The following is a 19,734-nucleotide window of genomic DNA, read 5'->3' as shown; positions in this document are numbered from 1 at the left end:
CCTGGCAGGACAGCACAGCTGCCAGCTTCATGCGGCTGGGGCAGTGACCTCCATCTGTACCAGGAGAGGGGGACGAGCAATGTGCCCCAAGCTCCTAACCCCCAGAACTGTAAGAAAGAGCAGGTCATCATACTTGTAAGATACTACATGTTAGGGAGCTTTCTTGTATAGCAAGAGGTAACCAAAATAACCCTTAATGGATCATCCTTGAATTATTCGGCCTTGAGTCCCCAGACCTCGTGCGGTCCCTGGCAGTGGCACCATCAAGCTTGGTCCCTACGAGCCTGTGCAGTCTGATCCAGTCTCACTCTGACTGTTCCTGAGGGAAGCAGTGTCTTCTTGAGGTTCAGAGGATGGACTTTGAAGACAGCCAGACCCAGGACTGGATCTCAGCTCTGTCGCACAAAGCTCTATGACCTTGGTCTCTTGGCCTGAAAAATGAGTCTGTCAATATTAACTGCCTCGTGAGGTGGTCTGTGAGGATGAAAGGAGATTTCATGTCTATAAAGAGCTCAGAACAGCTCCAGGCCCTTAATTAGTGTTCGGCACATATTAGTCATCCTCACGCTGAATAATTTCTCTGCGTTATTATAACCTGTGTTATTCTATAATTTTACCTTCCTTATTATTTCTATCCAGGGGAGAAAGTTTAATGAAGTCACAAATCACATTATAACAAGGGTGGCAGGGACCACCCCCATAGAACCACAGCTCTCACGAGAAGAGGCTCCCGGCCTGGGAAACGCTGACCTGGCCAGCCTGTCTGAGCCCCTCACTCCACCACGCCAGCCCGTTTGCTTTTCCTGGGCCCAGCTGCCCTGAGGAGTCACAGGCGACCGAGACCTCCTGGGTAATGAACCGACCTCCTCGGCCACCCAGTCCGTCTCCCAAATGTCTGTCTTTCTCTTTCCCCGTGAACCAGACATGCTGAGACAGCAAACTGCAGATCCAGGAGAGCGCACGATGAAACAGGAGACGCAGGGGTTATGGAATCAACACAGGACTGGCGTCCGAGTCTGGTTTCGCCACATACAATCTAGCGTAATCTGTAAACAGGACTGTTGTGTAAAGATTAAACACATGGCAGAAAGCAGAGAGCATGGTTTGTAGCAGATGATCCCTGGACACCAGTTTCCGCACTTCTAGGATTTTGCACCCTGGGCATCAAACGGGTGTGGGCTGCTGGCACCAAGATGCGGTCGTCCAAGGTGACCTCTTCCTCTGCCCTTCTGTGGGCCCAGCGCTGTGAATCAGCACGTCTGTGGCCTCTGGCTCACTGCCCAGCCTCCTGCTCGCCTGTGCCGACATTGCCAGGCTGAGACCATCCTCTTCCTTTGCTCTGCTTCAGTGTCACCATCATCCCAGTCACGTTCAGAGGATGCGTTCCCTGAAACCCCAAGGCAAAACTCAAGTCTCAAGACAGTGGGTTAAACCCTCCAGCAGGACGGAGCCAGGACGAGTAAGCAGAACCTGGAGAGCAGAGGAACCCTAACCAAGGATGAGCCAAGGGCCAGATACCAGGAGGATAAGATTTTTCAAAACCCAGGTCAAGTGAAGAAAGGCAGCATCATGAGTGAAATCGGGGTCAGACATGAACTTAGAGCAATAGGTAGTGCCCTTGGGGGCAAGACATAGGTCAGATTTCATGTCCTTAAGGCCATTGGAAGTCAAAGCTAGCTTGTGAGGAGCCAGACTCAGAGTAAAGAGGTATTTCAGATCCCTCCAGACTCCTGCTTATGTACAAAATGTGTTTGGAGTTAAGCTCCTTTGAGGGATCCCCAAATGATAAAGAACTCACTTGCCAGTTCAGGAGACACAAGAGAAGCATGTCTGACCGCTGGGCCAGGAAGATCCCCTGGAGGAGGGCATGGCAACCCAGTCCAGTATTCTTTTCTGGAGAACCCCATGGATGGAGCAGCCTGGTGGGTGACAGTCCATGGGGTCATAAAGAGTCAGACGCGACTGAAGAACTTAACTCACACGCATGCAAGCTTCTTTGAAAGACCTGGCCTGTCATATTCTGGAACCTGACCTTGACCTGTCATCCACATCTCTCCTGCCCCCGATTAAAGGCAGTGGACAAAGACAACTCTTCAGAGGCTGCGGTGATGTGTACTCTGTTTCAACACCCATTTCCTCCCCAGCCCCTGTTTGTTCACGAGCTCTCCGCTCCCAGGACAGCAGACAGACGTGAGCACGTTTGTCCCTGGGACAGAGCTGAATGATTCCTATGGAGTTACATTCCTACACTCTGCTCACCATTGTGATCTGGCTGTGTCTCTGGCTTCCCCAAGTAAACCGCAGGCTCTCTGGAACAGGAGCCAACGCTCATGTTTCATCTCGTGCGCCACTGAACCTAGCACCATGCAAGGTACTTAACGGGGCATATTAATTACGGTTCATGGGTTTGTATATATTTCACCTCTTCCTCTCTGGATCTGCAACTTGCAGACAGCAGAAGATAAAAAGAGGACGCGCTGTCACTACTCTGTAGGGCTCAGGACTTTCATGAGACACTCCTGCTGCCTGAAGAAGGCATTTGCCCAGTAATGAAATTAATAGCTAATATTTATTGAACATATATTATGGTGCTAAGCATTCTGGGAGGCACCTGGAACACACTATTTCATTTAAGCCTCAAAACAATTCCATGAGCAGGCTAGACCTATTTCATATATGAGAAAACTGAGAGTCCAAGAAATCTAAGGTCAAATATAGTTCATAAAGGCAGACCCAAGTTCAGCTGATTCCAAAGTCTATGCTCTACTCTAAGGCCTACAACTCCTTGGGTTTTTGCAGAAAATGATACAAATTTACATTTCTACTGCTTCCAAAAATATATCCAAAGAGTTTCCCGCATATTTCCCCCAGGACGCAGTTTTTCTAATAATCCCAGAGTCTTGACTCCTACCAGGAGTTTTCAGTTCCTACAGCCCACCTGAAGAGCCACTTGGAAGAGGAAAAAGAAAACGGGAAAGAAGGGGCGGGAAGAACGAGGCAAGGAAGGCCCTTGGTGCCACTTTGACCCCATTTCTTTTGCCACAAAAGAAAGCACGTCTCCTGTCATTTACCGCTCCATCATCCCCTTTCTGTGTTTCATCTTAAGGTCAGCATAGAGCTTCTTTGTGAGTCACAGCAAACAATGCAGCCACTTTTTCTTCCAAGGCAAGTCCAGGCTGGTTTCAAGAGTGGACAAGTAGTGATTCATTGATAAGATCAAAACCAGAGGCTTGGAAGCTCATACAGTTCAATACCAGAAAAACAAACAGCCCAATCAAAACGTGGGCAGAAGACCTAAACAGACATTTCTCCAAAGAAAACATACTGATGGCTAATAAACACATGAAAAGATGCTCAATATTAGTAATTATTAGAGAAATGCAAATCAAAACCACAATGAGATATCACCTCACACCGGTCAGAATGAAAGTGAAAGTCATGTCTGACTCTTTGAGACCCTGTGGACTGTCCATGGAAATCTCCAGGCCAGAATACTGGAGTGGTAGCCTTTCCCTTCTCCAGGGGATCTTCCCAACCCAGGGAACGAACCCAGGTCTCCTGCATTGCAGGCAGGTTCTTTACCAGCTGAGCCACCGGGGAAGCCCTTGTAGAAAAGGAGGAATTAAAGAATATGGCCCGTGTAAGGCTGCTTCCAGCCCTGACGGCCACATGAGGTCTGAACCCTCGTGGCAGGAGCAGTGAACCTATATACTCATAAAACTGATGGAGCAAACTCCCTTTCGTGTAATGTAACTCTGCTAGTCTTCCCAGTTATCAGGTGGCCAAGACAGGAACCAAAATGGCCCCAAGTAACCCTGGGTAAAGAGCAGATTGTCAGTTGATAACCCTTTGAAAGACCACCAGAAAACCTGTTCCTCAACCAAAGATAAGTTTATTAAGCCTGCTGTAGTAAGAGAGAATACAGAACCTTAGTAGTTCTCAATGTTGTTATTGTGCAGTCACTAAGTTGCGTCCAGCTCTTTGTGACCCACGGACTATAGTACGCCGGGCTCCCCTGTCCTTCACCATCTCCTGGAGTTTGCTCAGATACACATCCATTGAGTCAGTGATGCTATCTAATCATCTTACCCTCTGTCATCCCCTTCTGCTCCTGCCCTCAATCTTTCCCAGCACTGTGGTCTTTTCCAATGAGTCAGCTCTTAGCGTCAGGTGGCCAAAGTATTGGAGCTTCAGCATCAGTCCTTCCAATGAGTATTCAGTTTTTATTTCCTTTAAGTTTGATTGGTTTGATCTCATTGCTGTCCAAGGGACACTCAAGAGTCTTCTTCATCACCATAATTCGAAAGCATCAATTCTTTGACACTCAGCCTTCTTTATGGTCCAACTCTCACATCCATACATGACTAGTGGGAAAACCATAACTCTGACTAGACGGACCTTTGTCAGCAAAGTGACGTCTCTGTTTTTTAATGTGCTGTCTGGGTTTGTCATAACTTTCCTTCCAAGGAAGATAATTTCATGGTTACAGTCACTGTCTGCAGTGGTTCTGAAGCCCAAGAAAAGAACTTCTGTCACTCCTCCCACTTTTCTCCCTTCTATTGGCCGTGAAGTGATGGAAGCAGGTGCCATGATCTCAGTTTTCTGAATGTTGACTTTTACGCCAGTCTCTTCACTCTCTTCTTTCACCCTCAAGAGGCCCTTCAGTCCCTCTTCACTTTCTTTCCTTCTTCTTGTTTTTCGCCTTTGGTGGTTCTCAAACAGAGGTAAAGGGGGTGACACAGGATGAGACGGTGGGAGGGCATCACCAGCTCAGGGACACAAGTCTGAGCACGCTCCAGGAGATGCTGAAGGACAGGGAAGCCTGGCGCGCTGCAGGGCATGGGGTCACAGAGAGTCGGACACGACGTAGCAACTGAACAACAACATTTAAAGAATTTGGAGGTCAGGCTTCAAGTGGTTTAAGGTGGATTTTCCAAATCAGGGAGCACATCAGGACTGGAAACAGTTCGTGACATTATAGTTTAGGATTGACAGATACAAGGGAGGAAGGGCCTGAAAACAAGTCTTAATAAGTAAACTGCTGTTTGTTGAGAAAATTATTTATCCAAGAGAGTGATCTACTGTCTTAACAAGAAGGATGTTCGCCTAGAGGTGCAAACTATTTGTTCAGAAAAATTGGCTAGCAGGAATTTCATAAAGCACGCAGTGACGTTACTTATTGGTTTATAATCATCTCTTCTGAGGTCTGAATCTCCAAGAGCAATGAGCTCAGTTCTGTTGCCGTAGGAAGACCTCAGTCCCCACAGGGAGGCGATGTGAGTGCGGTTGGTCTCCGAGCCCCAGTTTCATTTATTTTTTTAGAGCTGCCATGAGACGCTATTCTGTTCCCATGGAAACAGAACTTCACCTCCCTTCTTCCCACCAGTGACATTAAGCCTGTGTTCTAATGCTCCCACCTCAGCCCACAAAGTGAGCAGGGATAGATAATAAAGAAACAGTTTCAGCTGTGAAAGAGCTCATATCGCTTGTCAATCAGGCTTGAAAGAATGGGGTTGTATGGAGCCTGCTACTAACAACTACAGCCTTCTCATATTTTAAAAAGTATATCGGCACAAGTAAGTCACGGGGATGTACTGTACATCATGGTGTGTGTGTGTGTGTGTGTGTGTGTGTGTGTGTGTGTGTGTTAGTCGCTCAGATGTGTCCGACTCTTTGCAACCTCATGGACTGTAGCCCACCAGGCTCCTTTGTCCATGGGATTCTCCAGACCAGAATACTGGAGTAGGTAGCCCTTCCCTTCTCCAGGGGATCTTCCCAGCCCAGGGACTGAACCCAGGTCTCCCTCATTGCTGGCGGATTCTTTACCATATTAACAGACAAATGCCCAAATCTCGTTGGCTTACAACAGCAGAAAGTGTATTTCTCACTCATGTTCACGTCCATCATGAGTCAGTAGAGAGCCTGCTACTTTTCATTCCAAGACTTGGACTAATCTAAGAGCAACCCCTGTGTCTTGGGCGTGCCTGGTGTCACAGCAGAGGGAAGGACGAGACGTGGAAGACGCAGGGTGGCTTCTGAGGCATCTGTGCTCAGCCAGGGCACAGGTCACCTCCATTCACACTCCCAGACCAAACCCAGTGACACGGCCAAACCTAACTGAAGTGAGGGAAGAGAATGGATGTGAATTCTCTCCTTTTGGGGGGACTCTAGTCAATTAATAATGTTATGATAGCTTTGAGTGGAGAGCAGTGGGACTCAGCCATACAAATACATGTATGAGAGTGGATAAAAATTTTATCCAGGGACTTCCCTGCTGGTCCAGCGGTTAGGAATCCACCTGCCAATGCAGAAGACATGGGTTCAATCCCCGGTCTGGGAGGATCCCACGTGCCTCAGGGCAGTTAGGGCCTTGCACCACAAATACTAAGCCCACAGTTGAGAGCCCACGCTCCAGAGGCCATGCTCTTGGGCTTTGACAAAGACCCAGAACAGTCCCCTCCTCCCAAGCAAGAATCTTTATCCAGGACTTCCCTGGTGGCCCAGAGGCTAAGACTCCACCATGGCGACTACAGCCATGAAATCCAAAAACGCTTACTCCTTGGAAGGAAAGTTATAACCAACCTAGACAACACATTAAAAAGCAGAGACATTACGTTGCTGACAAAGGTTCGTCTAGTCAAGGCTATGGTTTTTCCAGTGGTCATGTATGGATGTGAGAGTTGGATTATAAAGAAAGCTGAGTGCAGAAGAATTGATGCTTTTGAACGGTGGTGTTGGAGAAGGCTCTTGAGAGTCCCTTGGACTGCAAGAAGATCGAACCAGTCCATCCCAAAGGAGATCAGTCCTGGGTGTTCATTGAAAGGACTGATGCTGAAGCTGAAACTCCAATACTTTGGCCACCTGATGTGAAAAACTGACTCATTGGAAAAGACCCTGATGCTGGGAAAGATTGAGGGCAGGAGGAGAAGGGAACGACAGAGGATGAGATGGTTGGATGGCATCACCGAGTCTGTGGCCGTGAGTTTGGGTGGACTCCGGGAGTTGGTGATGGACAGGGAGGCCTGGCGTGCTGCAGTCCGTGGGGCTGCAAAGAGTAGGACACAACTGAATGACTGAACTGAACTGAACTGCAATGCAGAGGGCTCAGGTTCAACCCCTGGTCAGAGAACTAAGGTCCCGCATGCCGTGGGAAGAATTGTTTTCCAAGAGCTCCATGGAGTAGCCCTGATGCTTAGGCATCATGACAAAACCCAGCACGAGGGGGACGCGGCACTTCTGGGGAGAGGGCCACAGCACGAAGAGGGTGGTGGGGAAGATGCATCGGACCCCTTGTGCAGGCGGGGACGCAGCCCAAAGGGCAGAGCACTCAGCCCCGTTTCACTTCTGCTGGTGAGACTCAGCAGGTCTCTCCCACGTGAATAAACTCCCTCTTACCTGCAGGAAACATGGCCCATCCAGCCACTCATCTGCTGAGACTATCTCCCAGACCAGTAGTCTAGGGACTGAATCGCTCCTATCCAAACAAGTCATTTGCCTGGCGAGGCCCTTGCTGTGTGCGGAGATGTCCCCTAGGATTGTGGAAACCCAAGTTGCCAAGGCCCCAAGGAATGAGCCAATGTCTCCCTTCCTGGCCTGTGAAAATCGGGCTGTCTACACCTTGTTCTCCTGAGACTTGGCTCTTCAGGGTCCACACCTAGGGGTGTCTGTCAAAGTTATTTATAACAGTGAAAAGTTGCAAATACCTTATTGTCAACCCAGGGAGCCAGTTAAGTAAATGAGGACACACATATACAGCAAAAAAAAAAAAAAGTGGTGATTAAATACAGTTATGTAGACTATTACTTATTGATTGGTATGGGGAAATGTCCACGGTGTGAGTGAGAAAGTAAATGACAGAATAGCTTGAATAGTATAATTCTGTTTGATTCTGTTTATGGAAAATTATGGTCATGAGTGCATTAATAAACTTACAACAGGAACACTCACCAATGCCCATTTTTTGTGGTGGCAGGGTTTTAGATGATGTTCTACTTTCTACTCGGTTCTTTTCTGTGTTGCTTACATTTTTTTACGACTAGCATGTGTTATTTTTACAAAGACAGAGCTATTTTGTAGGTGGGAAGAATTATGTTTTGTTTTATTTTTCTCTTTTTGGTGGAGAGATGTATTTTGAATATTGCTAAGTGAATAAGGCAATTATGGTATAATCCCATTATTGTATATTGATTTGTTGTTGCCATTGTTTAGCTGCTAAGTCACACCCTTCTCTTTGCTACCTATGGACTGCAGCCCACCAGGCTCTGCCGTCCGTGGGACTTCCCAGGCAAGAATACTGCAGTCGGTCGCCATGTCTTTCTCCTGGGATCTTCCCAACCCAGGAACTGAACCCACATCTCCTGCTTGGCTGGTGGATTCTTTACCACTGAGCCACCTGGGAAGCCGCTATATATTTATGGCAAATATAATATGCATGCTTGTTTCCCAGAGATGTTCTGAAAATCAGAGGAAATAACAACCGGGGAAGCCACAGCTCCACAGTCAAAGAGTTCACACGCTGAGGTCATTGTTAGATTCCGTCACTTCCTGTGAGACCTTGGGATTATGTTGGCTGCGTCCCTCTGTACATCTTGGCTTTCTGAGTCTCAATAGCCTGGGAAGAGAGGCTCACCATGGATGGACACTGTCAGTGAAGACCATCGGTCCTGGCATTTGATGGAGAATCCCTGCTCCTCGGCGGTTCCCAGACAACCCTCCCCAAGACCTCTCCAGCATCCCTCGGGGACCACCTGCAGTTTAGGTCTGCTCCTGGGAGAACAAGTCACAGAGTCCCCCCGGCACATTTCTGAACTCCAGGGGTCAGGATGAAAAAAGTCAGATGAAACGTAAGACAAGAGCCTTGCCAGCAATAAGGAATCCCAAAGCTTTGTTACAACTCGTTGAGAAGTTCTCTTGAGAAAGCTGGTCAGAGGCCATTAAAGAAAAGGGGAGACGAACACCCCCAAGAGGTCTGCAAAAACCAGGCTCATGGAGGGACGGTCTCCGTTCAACCACAGGTAAGTGGGCTGACAGATGGATCCTATGCCAGTGAGGGCTTGGCTTCCTTTATTCTCCCTGCTTCACGAACCTCTCACACTGTTCCAATCCGACCACCTGCCTGGACACTTAGGTGAACGGGAAGAAACTGGAACTCAGAGGCAGTGAGCAGTAAGGTTGAAATTAATTTCCTCAGGGTGGTACCCTGGGGTCTCTTGGCGTTCACCGCTCACACCCCATGCTGTTCCAGCTTCACTACCAGCTTCACTTTGTAAACCAGGGACTTTAGAGTCCGCCCTGACATGCTCTCTTCACATGGCGCTTCAGCCTGTCACCAGATCCTGACACACTGACAGCCGAACATCTCTGAGGTCCACTTCCCTCTAAGCATCTCCACTACCGGTGAGTCCCTCCGAGATGACTTCAATATCCCCCCAACAAATCTCGCCCATCTACGGACCCTCCTCCGATCACGCCCCCACAGCTGCATTGAGAGCGATCTGATCAAAAAGCAAACACGGCCCTGTCATCTTCCCAGCTACAGTTCCTTTCTGGTGTGTGTAGTCACTCGGTTGTGTCCGACTCTTTGCGACCCCATGGACTGCAGCCCGCCAGGCTCCTCTGTCCATAGGATTCTCCAGGCAAGAATACTGGAGTGGGTTGCCATTCCCTCCTCCATCTTTTATGGTATCCCACATCAAAAAAAAAAAAAATTCTTAACATGATCTAGGGTACTAGACAATAACTCTAGTGTAGGCGCTAAACCTGATCTGAATTCAAACCCCACTTCAGCCACTTACTAGCTGAGCCTTTGGGCAAGTCCATAACTGCTCTGTCCCACAGTTTCCTCATATGTAAACTAGAGATTTCAATAGGTTAAGGTTGTTGGGAGGAGTAAATTACAGGAATGGTGTTTAGGACGGCGCCGGACACACAGAAAGCATTAAGTGTCCAAACGCTGCCCGCCTGCCGGTCTCAGCTCGCACACCCGCCCTTGTCGCCCTCTGCCACCACTGGCCCCTTTCCAGAGCCTCATCCTCACGAGGCGTGGTCAGACCTCAGGGCCTTTGAGTGGGCTGTGCCCACTCTCCTCCTACCAAAAACTCTTCCTGGGGAAAATGCTCCTTGGTCTTCTTGAGTCCAGGTTTTAGGCTTATAGCATTAAGTACCTCCACGTTGGAGTTACTGCTCTGGTTGCAATTTTCAATAATTTGTGTGGCATTTTATTAACATTTGGCTCTCCTCCAGGCTCCAGGAGAATGAGCACCGTGCCTGTTCTCCCACTGCTGGATCCGCACTGCCCACCCTGGGCACAGCGCGTGCACGGCAGATGCAGCCCAATTGACCAAGCGTGCCCACCTACCCTGAAGCCGCCGTCCCTACAAGCAACTCCCTCCTAAGCTTCAGAATGGCAGGCCCCCACCCTGTCTCCCAGATCAGTGTACTGGGCTCTCTCTATCAAAAACGGATCTCACCAGTACCTCCCTGGGGGTCCCGTGACTAAGACTCCGCACTCCCAATGCAGGGGGCCTGGGTTCCATCCCCGGTCAGGGAGCTAGATCCCACACGCCACAACTAACATCAAATAAATAATTTTTTTTAATGGAACTCAACACATCCCTCAAGTCTATTATTTGTTAGAGTGAATGACACCCTTGTCTACTCCATCACTCGATCCAGGACCCGGGATATCATGCCTGACTCTTCTTCAGCCCACATATCCAATTAATGAGCAAGCAGGGATAAATCCATCTCCCAACCCTTTCCCTAACTTTTCCTCTCTCTCCAGGAGCAAAGATCTCCCCTACCTTGATCTCCATTGTATCTCCAGTCCTAATAAGGGCATTGGAGAATCTGGGAGTCAATAAGAAAACATCATCTCAGCTAAGGCCACTGTGACCAGTTGCCAAATGTAGCTCCTTGCCTCCTGTCTAATTTCCCTTAAATTCATTTTAACAGCTTAGTCTGACCAGGTTGCCGTCTTTCTTAAATGCCTACAAATGCTCTTCACTTACGGGGCTGTCAAGGCCCGTCCTCCAGAAGCTGAACAGCATTTCCTTATGGTTAAAAATGACCAGTGCTGGCGAGGGAATGTCTGCTTTTAAAAAGCAAACCTGTGTACTGGTACATACTGCCTCAGCTTCCCTGGGGGCTCAGAGGGTAAAGCGTCCACCTGTAACTCGGGAGACCCAGGTTCAATCTCTGGGTTGGGAAGATCCCCTGGAGAAGGAAATGGCAACCCACTCCAGTACTCTTCACCTGGAGAATCCCATGGATTGAGAAGCCTGGTGGGCTACAGTCCACGGAGTCACAAAGAGTCGGACATGACTGAGCGACTTCACTTTTCACTTATTGAGCATTTAAAGTTATAACCAAAAACAGCAATTCCTGTGCCCGAGGAAAGAGCAGGGGGAGTCAGAGAAAGAACCGGGACCCATCCGTGACCCTGGAAGGCGCCTGTGGGAACAGGAGACCTGCAGAAACTCTCAGGGACTCTTCCATCCTTCGATGACCTCCACGGTCACGAGCCACCCTCTGCTGACCTTGACAAGCCTCCTCTTTCCTTCATGTCAGGACACTTCAGTCTCCTTCACGCACTCACATCACCATGGCAGCCCCTCGTGAGCATCTCAGCAGAGGAGCTGAGATGAGCTCTCATAGGGGAGTTACCACTGCGAACCCTGGTCCTCCGAGGGCCAACCATACCCGCCGTTTCCGCCACCTCACCCCTTAACCCTATCGGTGTCCTGACCCAGCTCGTGGACTCCTTGAAGAGACAGGCCAGGCAGAGCACGCCTGCCAGCTCCACTCTTGTTCTCTCTGAGGTCTTGAAGCATCACGACAGCCAGCATCTCTCCTCTCTGCAAATTCTGAACCAGTTAAGAGAGAGGAGGTAGAAGCAAGGCAGACGGAGAGGAAAATACCACCTGCACGAAAGAAAAAAAAGCCTGGTGCTCCAGAACATGTCTCAGCCTTGTAAGTGGTCTTCTGAAAAATCGGACAGACAATGACCCCGTTTTCAGATCTGCATTATGGAGAAGCAGAGCAGAGCAGAACCTGTGCTTCTAGTAAAGCAAAGCAGAGAGCGAAGCAGAGCTAGACACAGCCAGTGCCGTATCCCAAACTCACTGATCATAAAACTTCCTCCTCTAGGAGAAGAGGAGGAAATCTAATGGGTCCTTGCTTTAGGGAAGGACACATCATAAGCGCAGAAGAAATATCCCCTTCTTCTTATCAGCAAGAGACTGAGTTGCCAGTAGATGCTGGCCATAATCATGTTACTAGCTTTGATTTAGACACCACCTGACTTAGACTTCCCTGTAGTTCAAACGGTAAAGAATCTACCTGTCATGCAGGAGACCTGGGTTCGATCCCTGGGTCAGGAAGATCCTCTGGAGAAGGGAAGGGCACCCCACTCCAGTTTTCTTGCCTGGAAAATCCCATGGACAGAGGAGCCTGGCGGGCTACAGGTCATGGGGCTGCAGAGTCGACACGACTGAGCGACTAACACACACACAGACCCCACCTATTTCCAGTTATCCTGAGACGCTAAAGAGACACTGTCTTATTCCTCATTTGCTCCCAGCGTCATGCAGACCATTCAGAATTATGAAATGTAGCAACCAGAAAGCCACAGGCACCAATCCAGAACCGACACTCCACTAATCGAACAGATTTCCAGCCAAAGAGAGCAGACCCTGGCCGGGACCCCAACCCAGGGTTTCCCCTCAGAACTGCGAGCAGCCGTGGCGATCTGAAAATCTAGATGGCAGGGTTCTCCGGACGGGGAAATGCTTGGGAGCGTGAGCACAGCGGAGAGAGCCCCTCTGGGGAGGTCACGGAGGTGGCACGAGAAGGCTGACCTGTGCCCGCCGGGGACGGAGTTCTGTCCTCAGAACCGTGCCCGGCCGCGGACCCCAGTGCCGCAAACCCGCATGTCCTGCTGCCTTCGGCTGCTAATAGCTAATGCACAGGAGTTTGCTCTTTGGTTACGTCTTGTCGAACGGGAATTTTCGTATTTACTGTTGCTGCGCATTAGCCTGGACAAATCTTTTTCTTAGCTAGCGGTGAATAATAGAACAGACTTGTCTCTGTTTTGCTCAATTTTCTCCCCTTGGAGTCTCAGCTCTGTCGTAGACGTAGCTCAGAAACCCCAGGCTCCTGACAACGGCTCAGGAGCCTCCATCAAGAGCCAGGAGGGTCCCCAGATGGGAGTGTGAGTCTCCAAGGGCTGTTGTAACAAAGTCCCACAAAGTGTGCAGACTCACACAAGAGAAATACGCTCCCTTGTAGTTCCAGAGGCTACACATCCAACATGAAGCTGCTGGCAGAACAGAGCTCCCTTGGAAGCCTCGAGGGAAGGATGCTTCCTTATCTCTTCCAACTCCTGGAAGCTCTAGGCATTCCAGGTTTGTGGCAGTCAGTTCAGTCTCAATCGTGTCCGACTCTCCGCGACCCCATGAATCACAGCTCGCCAGGCCTCCCTGTCCGTCACCAACTCCCGGAGTTCACTCAAACCCATGTCCATCGAGTCGGTGATGCCATCCAGCCGTCTCACCCTCTGTCGTCCGCGTCTCCTCCTGCCCCCAGTCTTTCCCAGCATCAGGGTCTTCCGCAGTGAGTCAGCTCTGCGCATCCTCCAATCTCTTCTTGTCTTGTGGCAGAGTTACCGCGATCTCTGCCTGTCTTCGCACGGCCGCCGCCCTGTGTCTGACCCTTCACGGGGCATTCTCCCCTCCGTGTCTCCCCATTCTCTCCCTAGATTTACTTGTTTATCTGTGGCTGCGCGGGGTCTTCTTGTCATGGTGGGCTCTCTCCAGCTGCGGCACACGGGCTGAGTCCCTCAGCGGCACGTGGGGTCCCCCCGGATCAGGGGACAAGCTCACGTCCCCTGCGCTGGCAGGTGGACTCTCCACCACTGGGCCACCAGGGGAGTCCCCACTTTCTCTCCTCATAAGGACACCAGTCCTAGTGGGTTGAAGGCCTGCCCTAATTGAATATGACTGCAAAGACCCCATCTCCAAATAAGGTCACATTCACAGGATACTGAATACAGTTCCATGCGCTGTATAGTGGGACCTTGCTGTTTATCCGTTCTGCATGGAACAGTTGGTATATATACGACCGTCCGAGTACGTACTACTGCAGACGACAGTCTGTATCTGCCAATCTGTCCCAAGCCGCCCTCACCCGTCTCGTGCCCTTGGCAGCCGCGAGTCCGCCCTGTGTCTGTGAGCCTGCTTCTGGTCATGGACCAGTCCGCTCGCACCCCACTTTAGACTTCACCTGTGCCGCCAGAGAGGCTTGTCCTCATCTCCTGACCTCGTCCACTCGGTCTGATGGTCTCTGGGCCCGTCCACGTGGACGCAGGTGGCGATTTCCCTCTCCTTACGGCTGAGTGAGACCCTGAGGCATGCAGGCATCACAGCTTCTGTATCTCTTCAGCTGTCGGTGGACCTTCAGGTGGCTTCCGTGTCTCGGCTATTGTGACAAGTTAAATGGGCATAATACCGAAACGAGAAAGCGTGTGTGCACTTTCAACAGCCGTTTAGGAAATGAGTTAGCACGTGACACACAGTAGGTGTTCAGTCCACGCCTGCGTCCCCTCCCCAGTCCCGCTAGCACCGCCCACTCGAGGGGCATCAAGCGACCGTCAGGCCCGGAGCCCAGGTGTGCCTCGGGGGGGCGAGCAGGTCTTAACTCGGCCGGCGCCTCTGCCCTGACAGGTGCCCCGCAGCTGGGAACCACACCCACGTCCGCCACTCGTCCCGCTGGGGCTCACAGAACGGGCGGGCGCGGGGTGTCCCCTCTGTGCTCTTCCTGCTCAGCTACTCACTCACCCTCCTGGGCAACCTGGGCGTGATCAGCCTGATCCACGCAGAGCCGCAGCTCCACACGCCCATGTACTTCTTCCTGAGCGTGCTGGCCATCAGACGCCGCCTCCTCCACGGTGAACACCCCCGGGCTGCTGGGGGGCTTGCTCGCCTCCAGCCAGCCCATCCCCTTCGCAGGCCGTGTGGTCCAGATGGCCCTCATGGCGCTCCACGGCACAGCCGAGTGTCTGATCCTGGACGTCATGGCCTACGACCAATTCGCCGCGTCTGCCACCCTCTCCCCTACCTCAGCCTCGTGTCCCCGCGTCTGTGTGTCCAGCTGGTGGCGGCCACCTACACGGCTTCTGTTGCCAGCTGACCGGGACCGTCTTCAGGCTGCCCTACTGCAGCCCCAGCATCATCACCCACTGTTTCTGTGACATCCCGCCGGCGCCCCAGCTTGCCTGTGGAGACAGGGCCCAGGCTGAGGCCGTCATCCTCCTGTCTGCTGCCCTGACTATCCTCTTGACCACCGCCGTTACCCTGGTCTCCTACGCCTACATCCTGGTGACCGTCTGCACGATGCGGTCCCTCGAAGCCCAGAGCAAAGCCCTCTCCCCCTGCGCCTCGCACCTCGCCCTCATCTGCCTCTTCCACGGCACCACCACCCTGGTGTACACCCAGCCGAGCTCCCGCAGCTCCTAGGAACAGAATAAGCTGCTGTCTGTCTTCTGCACGGTGATCGTCCCCATGCTGAACCCGCTGATCGACAGCCTGAGGAATAAAGACGTGAAGGCTGCTCTAAAGAAAAGATGCCTCAGCCTGCCGCCTTCCTAACCCAGGGTGGAACAGCCTGTCCCCACGTTATCACACGGTAGACGCAACGTAAAGCCTGGGTAATGCTAACACTTGGATAGCGGGAAGCCTGTCCCGGCACTGTTTGAATGACTGACACTTACCAGTTCATTTGATCTTCACACAACGAGTTGAAGTGAGTACTATCATTATCCCTTAGGAATCTGAGCCTCGGAGAGGTTGAATTAATGGCCCAAGGTCACACAGCAAATAAGAAGCAGAGCCAGCACGTGAATCCAGTCAGTCTGGCTCCAGAGACCTGATTCTCAACCAATTCATTTTACAGACTTTTACTGATGAATGCATCTCACCAGCAGACAAGGAGCACAGTTTTTCCTTAATTCTGTATGTCCTGAGGAGGAACCGGATCACGGCATTACAGGTGCTGTGGGCGCACCTGAGCTCACGCTGCCGCTGGGTTAGTCTCTCTTTTGGCAACTGTGTGATGTCAGGTCAAGGTGCACAACCACTGACCCTCCGATCTCCCAAGTGAGACGGGGCGTTAATCCCCATCTCAGGTGGTTGTCAAGGTTCCCATGAGGATAAAATGGGCTCCCACAGGGTCTGGCACAAACGATTATTCACCCGTCATTGAGCTTTTTTCTTCCCTGGGGAAACCGCTTTGTAAAACCATTCTTTGTATTTTTTTACCTTCTTACTTTGTACTGGGGTGTAGCCAGTTTGCAACACTCTGGTAGTTTCAGGTGAACAGCGAAGGGACTCAGCCATGCATACACTTGAGTCCACTCTCCCCCAAACTCTGCTCCCATCCAGGCCACCACGTAACACCGAGCAGAGTTCCCTGTGTGATACAGTTCAGTTCAGTTCAGTTCAGTGGCTCAGTCGTGTCCGACTCTCCGCAACCCCATGAATAACAGCACGCCAGGCCTTCATGTCCATCACCAACTCCCGGAGTTCACTCAAACTCATGTCCACAGAGTCGGTGATGCCATCCAGCCGTCTCATTCTCTGTCGTCCCCTTCTCCTCCCGCCCCCAACCTTTCCCAGCATCAGAGTCTTTTCCAGTGAGTCAACTCGTCGCATGAGGTAGCCAAAGTATTGCACTTTCAGCTTTAGCATCAGTCCTTTCAATGAACACCCAGGATTGATCTCCTTTAGAATGGACTGGTTGGATCTCCTTGCAGTCCAAGGGACTCTCAAGAGTCTTCTCCAACACCACAGTTCAAAAGCATCGATTCTTCGGCGATCAGTTTTCTTCACAGTCCAACTCTCACATCCATACATGACCACTGGAAAAACCATAGCCTTGACTAGACGGACTCTGGTTGCCAAAGTAATGTCTCTGCTTTTTAAATACTATCAAGGTTGGTCATAACTTTCCTTCCAAGGAGTAAGCGTCTTTTAATTTCATGGCTGCAATCAGCATCCACAGTGATTTTGGAGCCCAAAAAAATAAAGTCTGACACTGTTTCCACTGTTACGCCATCTATTTCCCATGAAGTGATGGGACCAGATGCCATGATCTTTGTTTTCTAAATGTTGAGCTTCAAGCCAACCTTTTCACTCTCCTCTTTCACTTTCATCAAGAGGCTTTTGAGTTCCTCTTCACTTTCTGCCATAAGGGTAGTGTCATCTGCATATCTGAGGTTATTGATATTTCTCCCGGCAATCTTGATTCCAGCTTGTGCTTCTTCCAGCCCAGCGTTCCTCATGATGTACTCTGCATAGAAGTTAAATAAGCAGGGTGACAATATACAACCTTGACGTACTCCTTTTCCTATTTGGAACCAGTCTGTTGTTCCATGTCCAGTTCTGACTGTTGCTTCCTGACCTGCATACAGGTTTCTCAAGAGGCAGGTCAGGTGATCTGTTATTCCCATCTCTTTCAGAATGTTCCACAGTTTATTGTGATCCACACAGTCAAAGGCTTTGGCATAGTCAATGAAGCGGAAATAGATGTTTAGGACGTGTTAAAAACCAAATATTCTTGTACATCATTTCTGTCTGTTTGTGTTTATTTTGGCCATGCTGCGTGGCTTACAGGATCTTAGTTCCCTGACCAGGGACCGAACCCAGGCCTCAGCAGCAAAGTCCTAACCACTGAACCACCAGGGAATTCCCTCCACCAGTTTTTTTTAAGAAGAAGACCATATCAGATAAGCAACAAGGTCCTACCGCATAGCAGAGGGAACTGCATTCAGTAGCAGGAAATAAACCATGATGGAAAAGAATGTGAAAGGAACGTATGTACATACACGCGCAGCCACATGTATAACTGAATCACTCTGCTGTAAAGCAGAAACAGCACTGTACATCTACTATAAACTCAATTTTTAAAGAAAGAGAGGCCACACCATGGAGCTATATTAAATAGCATCCAGCTGGATAGTGGAAAAGTTCTTCCTTTTCTAGTTTTCCTTTTTTAACTCTTCTGATGATGTCAGAGTTAAAAAGTTTCTACCTGGTACTAGTTTGACTTTAAACCTTCCTTAATCTAGTCTCTTTTTTTAAGAGGAAACCTTAGCACTTCACAGTAGCTAGCTAGCAATTAATAACATTCTATTGCTTTCGTTTTAGTTTTTTATTGTGTCACTTTACTATGATCCGGATAAAATATTTTTTATGCAAATTTTTTAGAATACTCCAATTTCTAGAAAAATCACAGTACAGGTGATGTACATTAGAAGGCAAAATATCATGAAGGAGTTGGACAGATGACTTTAGGAACACTGGTGTTGATGAGTCATATTTTTAAAATATTTTCACATCCAATCTTCACCAAATGTTGTAAGATAAGTAAGCCAAATATTATTATCCCCAGGTTACAGATAATCCAAAAATAATAACAAACCCTAGAGGCTGAACTGATCAGCTCTGAATCTCACTGGAAGGTCATCAAGTGGTTTGGAGCCGAGAACCCAGGCTCCTTGAATCAAAATGGAATCCCCTAAACACACTTCTCGACTTTAGTTCAGAAAACATGGACGTTCTTGGTCGGTTTTGGCTGTGGGAGCTTCTGTCCTTCGGTGTTCCTGTTCGGTTTCTTCTTTCAGCATCTCCCTTAGCCTTGAATGTCTCCTCCGCTTCAGGCCTCCGGAAAACACAAACCAGTCAGATCCCTCCTCTTCCAGGAAGCCCCGTGAATCTGCCACTGCTCCCAACAGAGATCTGACCATAACAGTTTAAGCTTTGAAGGTTTTTTATGATGCCTGCTGCCTACGGGAGTCAGAGAAGTTTCCCAGAAGAGGTTAAGTTAAAGGCAGAACTGAATTAATAGCAAAGAGATTTTTCAGGCTGACAAAGGGATCAGGGAGAAGACATCCCCATGTGTCCTGAATTGTGATGGAATCTTATTTTTTTTTTAAAGCAAAGGCTTGGGACTTCCCTGGCTGTCCAGTGGTTAAGACTCTGTGCTTCAAATGCAGGGGGCACAGGCTTGATCCTGGTCAGGGAACTAAGATCCCACATGTACCGTGGTGCAGTTACAAATAAATAAACAAAATAAACTTGAAAAGCCTAGAAATGGTTCCGGCTGGTATGGACACTCCCCGAAGGTGAAGAAAACCCAGGTGCCAGTGTCCTTCGGTCCCAGCATGTTTCATGCACAACTTCTGTTACAGGCAGAATTATCTCCCCACCCCAAAGCTGATATGCTGACATTTTATCCCCCAGGACCTCAGACCATAACTGTATTTGGACTGTGTGTTAAGTTGCTTCAGTCGTGTCCGACTCTTTGAGACCCTGTGGACTGTGGCCTGTCAAGCTCCTCTGTCCATGGGATTCTCCAGGCAGGAACACTGGAGTGGGCTACCATTTCCTCCTCCAGCTGCATCTGGAGGCAGGGCCTTTAACACAACCTGACCGATGTCTTGTTAAAAGGGGAAATTTGGACACACAAAGAGGCACCAGGGACAAGCACTTGCAGAGGGAGACCCTGTGAAGACACAGCCGGGAAGTGCAGAGAGGCCTCTGAACAAACCGAGCCTCCCAGCTCCTTAATCTTGGGCGCCCAGCCTCCAGAACGCTGAAAAAATAAATATCTGCAGTTTACGTTACCCAGTCCATGGCATTTTGTCACGGGAGGCCAAGCATATTAATACGGCTTGAGTGT

At 49.7% G+C, this 19,734-nt stretch overlaps 1 pseudogene; it reads left to right on the top strand.

Annotated features, from left to right (window-relative positions):
* Positions 1 to 12,785: 12,785 nt before the first annotated feature.
* LOC129553731 (olfactory receptor 5P56-like) lies at positions 12,786 to 15,644 on the top strand (annotated as a pseudogene).
* The last annotated feature ends 4,090 nt before the right edge of the window (positions 15,645 to 19,734 follow it).

The sequence above is a fragment of the Moschus berezovskii genome, chromosome 14, assembly GCF_049115385.1.
Source record: "Moschus berezovskii isolate FMDL1 chromosome 14, NW_MosBer_1.0, whole genome shotgun sequence".
NCBI lineage: Eukaryota > Metazoa > Chordata > Mammalia > Artiodactyla > Moschidae > Moschus > Moschus berezovskii.
This window is presented reverse-complemented; position numbering and strand designations above follow the sequence as displayed.